Source organism: Micropterus dolomieu, linkage group LG21, assembly GCF_021292245.1.
Source record: "Micropterus dolomieu isolate WLL.071019.BEF.003 ecotype Adirondacks linkage group LG21, ASM2129224v1, whole genome shotgun sequence".
NCBI classification, from domain to species: domain Eukaryota; kingdom Metazoa; phylum Chordata; class Actinopteri; order Centrarchiformes; family Centrarchidae; genus Micropterus; species Micropterus dolomieu.
The window spans coordinates 24,184,490-24,194,412 of NC_060170.1; the positions used below are offsets into that span (position 1 = coordinate 24,184,490).

At 41.4% G+C, this 9,923-nt stretch overlaps 1 long non-coding RNA gene across 1 annotated transcript; it reads right to left on the minus strand.

Annotated features, from left to right (window-relative positions):
* Positions 1 to 200: 200 nt before the first annotated feature.
* Positions 201 to 8,544, minus strand: LOC123960572. Its single transcript, XR_006822547.1, has 2 exons — positions 8,495 to 8,544; positions 201 to 3,497 (listed from the first exon to the last, which is right to left on the minus strand). It is a non-coding gene; the product is annotated as an uncharacterized LOC123960572 (long non-coding RNA).
* Positions 8,545 to 9,923: the final 1,379 nt, after the last annotated feature.

A 9,923-nucleotide genomic window follows, 5' to 3' on the forward strand; every position in this document is an offset into this window, starting at 1 on the left:
TGTAGCTTTTGGAAAAGAAGCGTATTCATGCTTTTATTAATAATGTAAAACAACTGTCCTAGGATAATAAAATACTGTGAAACTATTATTAAATAGAGTTCCCTTGATGTTACTCCCAGATGTATTAGAGTATGTGACTGTGTGTCTTTGTGTGTGAGTGCGCACACCACAAATGCAAAGTTACAGAAAGACACACGAGACACAGTCGGTTGCATTTTTACTGACAGACTAGCTTTTCACATAGCACACATACACTCACATACCAACCACATGAGCCAAAGCAGTAGTTATACAAAGTATGTCACACACACACATTCAGTAGGACCAGGGCAGAGGTCAAAACAAATGGCTTAGAGCAACCTTCATCTGAGGTAACTGTTTCCCTGTGGGCTTCCTGCCCTTTTGCAGCCAGCAGAATTTCTCTGAGAGAAGACGCTTGCGGCGTCATTATTTTCATCTTCCATGCAGGAGACGCAGCGCTTCAGGAAGCAAATGGCTTGACACAGCTGGTATCTTCTGATCTGAGTTGGGGGTAGGCTAATCAATACCACTGAGGGAGATCAATCCTGCTGTGTGTCTCTCAGTGGTTTTCACATTGTGTGTATGTATGCGTTTGTCATTTCCCAGGTGGTCACTGTTGAAGCTGTTATAAAACCTAATGGGAGACCTCCTGACCATGGCTGTCGAAAGCTACAATCTGCCCAAACACTGATTTTGAAGCACAATTTGATGGGCTGTTTGAGACTGGACACACACAGTCTGTGTGTCTGTCTGTGTGAGTTTGCATTTGTGTGTTTTTGTCCTTGTGAGTTGTGCATTTGTACGTGTGGGGGAATGTGTTTATGCGCACATTTGTGTGTGTGTGTGTGTGTGTGTGTGTGTGTGTGTGTGAGAGAGTTGTACCCAGGTGCACCGCCTGAAGGTTGGTGGGGTGAGAGGAGGTTGTGTGTGTGTGTGTGTGTGTGTGAAGGGATGACAGGGTGTGTCAGGAGGATTCTTCTCCCAAAATCCCAGAACACGAAATAAGGTCAAATTCAAAATATTGTGTCAGAGGGGAAAAACTGAGAAAAAAGAAGCAAGCTGGAAGGTATTTTTATGTAAATTATGATTCCACTGAATTAGAAATGTAGAATTGAAACTGCAATTTTCAGTTTTTGTTGATGTGATGGACATGCATTGATAATAGTACTGCATACACTCCTTCCATTGTGCGTTGATTAGAGTAGCTCTGTCCTCAGGAAGAATATTTTTTGTGTGTTTTGTTTATTGTTTTCATGGATCAGCAATAGAAGCCTCCAGAAATTGACTGTCCACAGGGGCTGAAATGTTTGTCACTTACCGCAGTTTCTTTTGCACAGATGCAACGACGTGAATCAAACATTAAACAGTGTTTTTCTGAACACGACTGTAAAACCTTGTGTGGGTCTGACTCTTGCCAAACTTTAAATTTGTACAGAGCAACACATATGGGCTTAAAGGAACATTTTGCAAACCCTTGCTTTCAAGACATGGATCTGCTTTAGCCAAAATGTATCTTTGTTTTTATGATTTCATAATAAAAAGGCATAAAGTTTGCACAACAATATCTCTTTAGCAGAAGGTAGAGATGATAATGAGACATTATTTAAATGAGACAAAGTGAGTGAGACAGAGTAGAGAGACACCTGCAAGGCCCTTCCACTCCTCAGCTCCGTTATTCTGTTTAGCCCTCTGGTGACTGGGCGTGTGTGGGTGTGAATACGAGCTTGTAAAATAACAGGAGAGCAGCTACACACACACACACACACACACACATATGCAGACACAATGGTGTCTGACTATTTCTCAACACTCAGGCCTTGAGGAAAGCAGAATAAATCATGTGTGCAAACATTTGGTTTGCAGCCCGAGGTTCCATCTGAATAAGCCATCAGTTGGATCTGTGTGACGTGTGAGCATGTATGGGTCTGTCTTTGCCTTATGTCTTATTTTATTTGTGCAGATATATGAACCCTAAGCTTATGTTTTTCCCCGAGCTTGTCATAAAACATAGAAAAGATCCTCTTAAAATGTAGAAGCTTTTAAGAAACCTGAGGGAGATGAAAGGAGGGAGTGTGTGCTGTTAGTGTTAGCTTGTCATTTCAGTGGGATAATAAGTAATAGTACGTGATGTGAAACAGTGGGTGAAAAAATATGCAAATTATGCATGAAACAAAATTTCAAACTTTCTTCTCTAAATCCGCTGGTGACCCCAGTAGTTAAACTCTCATTGGCCCAGATTTTACTTCTTGATATTACATGTGTAACAAATCTGTCTCTATTAATTAGTTCTTATTATCATACTGCACCATGCTGATAAATGGTCAGTCATCAACGCTAATTTCTGTGGTCATTTTTTAAACAGAGATAAATGAGAAAATCAGACGTGAAAATTATGCCTGATGGATGATTTCTTTTGAACTTTGATTGTGGAGCCATGTGCTACTTTCATTAAACTGGGCTGCTTTCATCTCTCGTAACATAAACATCAAACACGCATTTTCAGTTCGGTGGTGTGGTTGATAAACAATATTTTATGACTTGGGGTCCATCCCTGTCCCTGCTGACCAGTTATTTGTGTAGATTTCATTCCATATTCTGCTGCTGAACCAGTTTTTGCTGAATTACAATGCATTTTTTATTATGCAAATATTCATTTGAAACATTTTGAGTGTTTTTTATTGGCCTAGATTATACAACTAATTTAATTTCCACAGTTGTTTCAGGATATTTCTAGCTCTAACAGCCAGATTGTTGGTAAATGAGTCTTGGACGCTGCACCCCACCCTTCACCCGGCCTGGGTGGGCCTGTCAGCAGGGTGCCAAGCAGGGTGTCTGTGGCCAGTGATGTGAATTGACATGCTGTTTAAAAATGGATCTGTCTAAATTATTCAGTCTGTTATTTTAGTGTCAGCAATTGCCGGTGATGTCTGGTTGTCACGGAAACATAGTCCCATGATCCCGAGCCCACAGCTGAGTCCCCGGAAGAAAAAAGGGAGAAAGAGAAGCAGTGTACCAGCCTGATCATTTCCACAGTAAATGAGGTGAAAGTAAACACTGTCACTCCAAGTCAAATGTGTATAAAAAAATGTCTTCCTAGAGAGAGAGATAGAGAGAGAGAGAAAGAGACTATTTTATGTGACTCCTAGTATTGAGACAGGGGCCACAAAAATGATATAAAAGGTTATAGTGTATTCTGCCATACAATACTTGTCAGGAACTGATGAATACATACAGGCGGTTCTTTGGCTCTGTCTTTCTCTCTCTCTCACTGGAGGATGTGGATCAAACGCACACACAAATAGGATGGGTCCCAGGCTGTGTCGGTCAGGCTTTATGGATCTCCAGTGAGACATGAACACATGGAACAGTCATCTAGCTTCCAGCTGCTGGTGTGGAGTTTCTCTCCATCTCCCACTGAGGTCCTGTCTGTGATGAGAGGCTGCATCTGGGGCTGGTACTTCACTCATTGGACACTTCTGCAAGGAAAACCTCACTGTCAGTATGCTCTCCATGTGCATTTGTCTGCATGTGTGTGTGTGTGTGTGTTTGTGTGTCTGCAGTAAACATTTCTTTTGTGAGCGGTCATGCTGTCCAGGCAGAGAAACGGCTGTGAGAACAGCTGGGGAATCAGACGCTGATTCTCTCTTCCACCTAAACGCCGGGATTTACACACTAGCCGAAAGCCCAGACATTGTTTTGGAGCCAAGATGAACATGCATATGCATGCAATCATGCACACACACACAAAGGACTTCCACTTGCACAGATTGCATCATACATTTCAGGTCATTTCATCATCTGTTAGTCATTTTTCATCCGGAGCTCTTCACCTTAAACAAACAACCATAATACACTCATTGATTTATTCAGAAAGACAAAGAGAGGAAGAGAAGGAAAGTCTCTTGTGCACAAATTGGTTCCTGTTCAAGCAGCTTACATCTGATGTAATATGCTACCTACTGCTTGAGTTCATAAGACCCTCACTCAGCAGCATTTTAAGCCCTATTTAACCAGACAAATGGACAAACTCAGCACTGATCATTTCTTCCATAAGCAGGCACACACAGATACTGTGTATAATCACACTGGGAGCTGTCCAGTAAAACCAGTGTACAGCATGTTGAGATGTCTGTCGAAGCACAAAGAGGAAATCTCTATACACAGATGACTGCATGTGGAGGCAGAATCTGTAGGCAAGGGATAAGTTCAGATTTCTGTTTGTAGTCTGAGTGGTATTGACTAATCACGCCTGAGCAGGCTTTAGTTGAATGCAGGTAAACAGTTCGTTTGGTGAGCAAAAGAGCTGGAACACACTGGCTGAAATACAATCTTGGAGCCCATTGTCTATCGTCTGATGACGATTTAGCTTTTTTGTTAATCTTGAAACCCTAGAGATTATGTTTTATTATGTTTTTCACTGTCAGAGCCACGTTCCAAGATTACTAACTCTAAAGACTGTAAACAATGACTGGCGCATGGAAGAGGAAGTCTTGGCTTGGATATCGTTGTCCAGATATCTTTTGGCTACACCCGATGCCCCGAAACATTGACTGTTGCCCCCATAGGCTAAATCATCTACATTGACGATAGCCGTTGGGTTGCGAGACTGGCAACACGGTGATGTGACACTTTAGTTCCCTTTAAAAGATTGTTTCTTAAGTGTTGTACAACACTAGGATGATAGGCTGCTGTGTTATAGTCCCAATTTGAAATTTAAATCTGAATCAAACATTCAGTCACATTTACACTTATCATTTGAGATGCTGTGTGCCACAAAGCACAGGACTTAATGCCAGTCAGGATATGTTAATTCCCGCAGCAGCCATTTGGAGACACGCAGCCTGCTGTCTTCACAGCGTGACTCCAAATCCCACCGTCCCTATTGTGCTTTCATCCCTACCTGTCAGCAGATGAGAGCTCTATACACCTGCAGCAACCTGTGTTGGTGTGTGTATGTTTGTGTATGTTTGTGTATGTTTGCGTGTGCCCACTGAAGAGCTTGCTGTGCAAGCATATTCGCAGCCAGCATTTCTGACAAGCCTAATGAATCTCCAGAGAACCACTACCTGCCAGCTCTCTCTTGTTCTGTCTTGTCTTCATTGTTCTCTCACTCACTATTTTCTCTTTCTTGTTTTCTTTCCTCCTGCTCTTCCCCTCTTGCCGTTTGTCTGCCTAAACCGAAGCTGTCTCTGTCAGTGTGGTGGATTTTGCCTCCATCAGCTAACAAGCTTCCCTTATCTGTTCTGGGTACACATCTTACACATCCCAATTAACCCCCAAGGAAGTAAATGGTCCAAGAGAGACCTTGCTGTAATTTATGATGTGGATTACATGAACTTCTTTCACTCCTATGCCAATTGATGCTCAAACTTCTGCTGTGTGTGACGAGGAACCTCTTTCCAGAGAAGAGGCTTTAATTGTACTTACCCATGCTGTATTAGTCATGCCTCAGCTCGGCTTGTCTATCCAAAATCCATTACCTATGCCTGAGGAGGCCTTGTTAGTCCAAAATTGACTGCTAATTACACAACATTATGATACATAGGCCTCATCTTGCTGTAATCACAGTAATTAAGGAAAGGAAGTCGGCCTACATGAGCAGGGAGGCAGAAGAACCACGACTGTGGAGAACAAAAGATTCAAATTCTATATCCTATCCTAGCATCCACCTTAAACGTCCTTCAAAATACACTTGCGTTAATGTGCGCGCACACACACACACACACACACACACACACATATATATGTATCTCACACGTCAGTTAGAAAGTTGTGACTGCATCACTGATCTGTTGCCTCGCATGAACTGAGGGGGAGCGTGCACACACAGAGCATGAGTAATGAAACGCTTCACACTCATTTGGCTTTTGCACTTCAAATGAGATTGGCACGGCGCAGCGTCTAAAACACAACCATTAGATCTATAATGACTCCACAGCCTACTCCCCGGAGTAGGACTGTCTACACACACACACACACATACACACACACACACATACACACACACACATACAGCACCCTCCCAGCCCCCCAAATAGTCTATGTATTATGCATTTCACCCATCTGCCACTCTGTGAGCACTCTATCCCAAGGGGAAGAGAGGGGAGGAGAGGGGGAGGAGAAGAGAGGGAGGAAATCACAGCTGGATGCAGGAGAGACAGAGAGGCTGTGAGCTCCCTCCCCTTCCCTCTCCCTCTCTCTCTCCATCTGTATATCTGTCAGGTTGCTGGAATGTGAGGGGCTCACCTATGTTTGGGCTTCTTCCTCACAGACAGGTATGAGCATATGGCTCTGGAGTATGAGTGATTTATAGACACCCATACCTTCTCGCTCTCTCTCTCTCTCTGTCTCTCTCTCACTCCATGTGTGTTTACAACTGGAGGTTTTGGATGGCCCAGCAGTAGACGGAAGCTGACCATCTGTAGCCGCAAGACTCAAAATATCTGCGAAGCTTCAGTGTGTGTAAGCATGTAACCTGCTTGTGTGCGTGTGGGTGTGTATGTGTGTGAGAGAAAGACAGAGAGAAAGAGAAAGGGAGGCGTCTGTATGTGTAATGTGATCACAGTAGCAGAAAGCAATGTTTAAGTAGATGAACAATTATCACCAGCACTACATTCCTTATCAGATGTACATGCTTGAAAATGTCCCAGTTTCTGCAAGTGACGCACTCATGTTTACACATAAAGGCGCTTCTTATTACCAAAATGAGTTAGTAGAATCACAAGGCTTCTGCTTATTTACCACAATGTTAGCTGGCAAACTGAGTGACAAAACAAGTTTCACTGCAGAGTGAGCTGGAGGCGAGAAGGGAGCAGTTTTAATAGTGTGTCTTTGTCTCACAGCTGCCAAACATTCACCGTGACCCAGACCAAACTGCAACCCCATGATCCTCATCTGCCCTATTACATCCTTCAGCTGTTTCCTTCTTACTGCTCTGTGTGTGTGTGTGTGTGTTTGCCCGGAGAAAACAGAGGCTTCGTTGTCACTGTGCTGTCTGATGCAGCTGTGTGTGCTTCAGATGTTTTTACACAAAGAAGGATGAAATGATAGATGAGGCAAATGAAGGGGGAGAGGAAGAGGATGGAGACAAAGATGATGAAGAGAGTGGAAAAACAATGTATGAATTTATCAAATGTGTGTGTGTTTTTTGATTTCCCCACACTTGACTTTTGTGGCAAATTATTTATTGTGTATTGTGTTTTTTTCTGTAAGCAATGATGCAGTTAAAACAGGAAAGTGTCCCTGTGGAGTGACACCTCAGATGACAGGTGTGTTACTAAACTTATTCTATACAAAACGTAGTATTCATAAAAAAGTATTCATATCCTTTAATCCCTACACAAGTCTCACTTGAATAAAAGTACAAAAAGTTGAATCAACACCTCTCTAAAAACAGTTTCAACAAAAACTGAATATTACAACCTTCCTGAAGGAAGGATTTATTGCGAAGCTGTTAAATTAAACTGCATTAGTACACTGAGTGTATTTTGTTGAGTTGTGTAATCAATGACAATGCAACATATTTTATTAGCTGATCTTAGGTTTCTATGTAAAATCAAATCTGTGAGGTAACCAGTGATTTAAGATGTGAAAATATAAATCTAGTGGTGTAAAAAGCTTGTATTTCCCTCTTAAATGTAGTAGAAGTATAAAATGGAAATCCTCAAAATATTTACAATTACCTGTACTTTGTTCATTTACTTAAGCACTGTACTTGAGTAAATTCACTTAGTTATTTTTCATTAATGTATATAATGTTTATATATATATATATAAACATGCAGCGATAATGAGAGAAGGAAGAACAGCACGATTAGAGAAAATAAAGGAAGGAGAGGGCAGAAGTGTGTTTGGAGAAATGGAACGGAAAGCACTATCATGATTATGTGTTATATTTTCTCTCCTCTGTTTCTATTTTAAACTGTAGTGTCATGATAGTATTTTGGGTTTGTGCCAGTACCAGTCAATCAATGCACATCAACAGGCCACTCTGGGGGAAAAAAGAGACTGGGTTTGAGAGTGTAAGAAGAGAAGGATCACTGTGATAATCTGCTTCTGTGGCCTGTGTTAAAGGATTCCTCTCCCACTGATCTGAGCTCTCTGGTGACGCTACGTTTCTCTTCAGAGTTTCAAAAGATATACTGACCCCAAGATGAGCGATCTGGCTTTCCCACTCTGACACTTTCTGCACAGAAGCAACTGAAACCAGCCCCACTCACTATCTTCTCTTTGTAACCGTGAAGTGAATGTGCAGACACAGGAGGTCTGATAAGGCCTACTCAAGTACAACACAACAAGACTTTGGCCGGGGAGAGAAACAGCTATCAAACAGGCTATTATAGGATTGGGTTTCCACGCGCATTACAAGAGGCTTTGATACCTGGATTTTATCTTTTATGTTATCGTCTCACATCAGTAATATAAACACTCACACAGACACACACATACACACACACCTGCAGGCTCCACTTACCTTTACCACCCATCTGTGAGTCAGGAATTGCGTGTGTGTGTTGTGGTGGCTGGCACTGAAAACGAGTGAGACAGAATAACTTGATATTATGTGTGCAGTGGTGGAATGTAACCAAGGACACTTATACTTTTTTTCCCATTTAAGGCTACTTTATAGTTCTACTCCAATACAACTTCAGAGGGAATATTGTACTTTTACTCCCTTTTTAATAGCTGCAGTTAATTTACCAAATACTGTAAGATTTTCTGTACAAAATATGATCCTCTTTAAAATCATGATGCATATGTTCCCTGCAAAAATCTGTTTCTTGTGAAGTCATTTGAGTCTGTAACTGGCTCCTCACCAATTTTATCAAAACATATTTTGAAAAATCCACCACAGCAGTAAGAATGTTCTAGCCTGCTTTCCATGCAAATCAATTTGTTTCAGGTATTTTCTAAGATTAAGTTTGGTTTTCCATAATTCTAGCGCCACTATGCACTTTACTTGTTTTAAGTTATTAAAGTTCATTAGAATTAATAAGAAGTTGCAATACCGTCACTGCAGTAACATGATTTGTTATTTTTGTTTTAAGAAAGTAAGGGTTTTAAGACTCAGTTATATACAGAACAGTTTTGGAAAATGCTACTTACACATTATTAATCCAGTAGTATAACATGTATTTTTTCATAACACTATGACATTGTCGATTCTATGGTACTTTCACTTTTAATTTTGTTCAAAACACTTCCTCACTTTTACTTAAGTAAAATTTGAATTCCGGGCTTCTACAGAGTAGTTTAACGTTTTTGTACAGCTTTTGTACTGTGTGTGTGTGTGTGTGTGAGAGAGAGAGAGACAGATTATTAGAGATTTATTGCAACATCTTATCTTTCAGATAAGAAGTATGGCCTTTGACATGTTTGCAACAAACTCTCAACACTTACACACTCTGGCACACTCACACATGCATACACAGGTGTACATGGAGTTGCGAGAGCCATTTGTTGAATGACGGGCTGTTTGGAGTTGGGGTAGGGTGAGGTGGAGAGAGGTAGAAGTGGAGAAGAGAGGCAGAGGTGTGGCGGTGAAGACAAGCTGTACGTTCAGAAACAGACTGTCTTTGTGCTTGAGGCGCAGTGAGTGAATGCATGTCTAACCAGGCAGAACAGCTCGGTTGAGGTGTGTGTGTGTGTGTGTGTGTGTGTGTATGTGCAGGAGGGTGAGTTAGTTTCAGCATCTCCAGGTCTCAGCTGTGGTGTAATTGATTAAATGAATTAGTATGAAATGCAGAATTAAACTCCTTGAATAGCGTCATATGTTATCTAGGGTTACATCTGTGTGTCTATGTAGGCGGATGTGTGATTAGAATTAAATATGAAATTAGTCTTGATAAATAGCACCACACACACGTAATTAAATTAACCACTCTGTGTTCAGATGTGTTAGC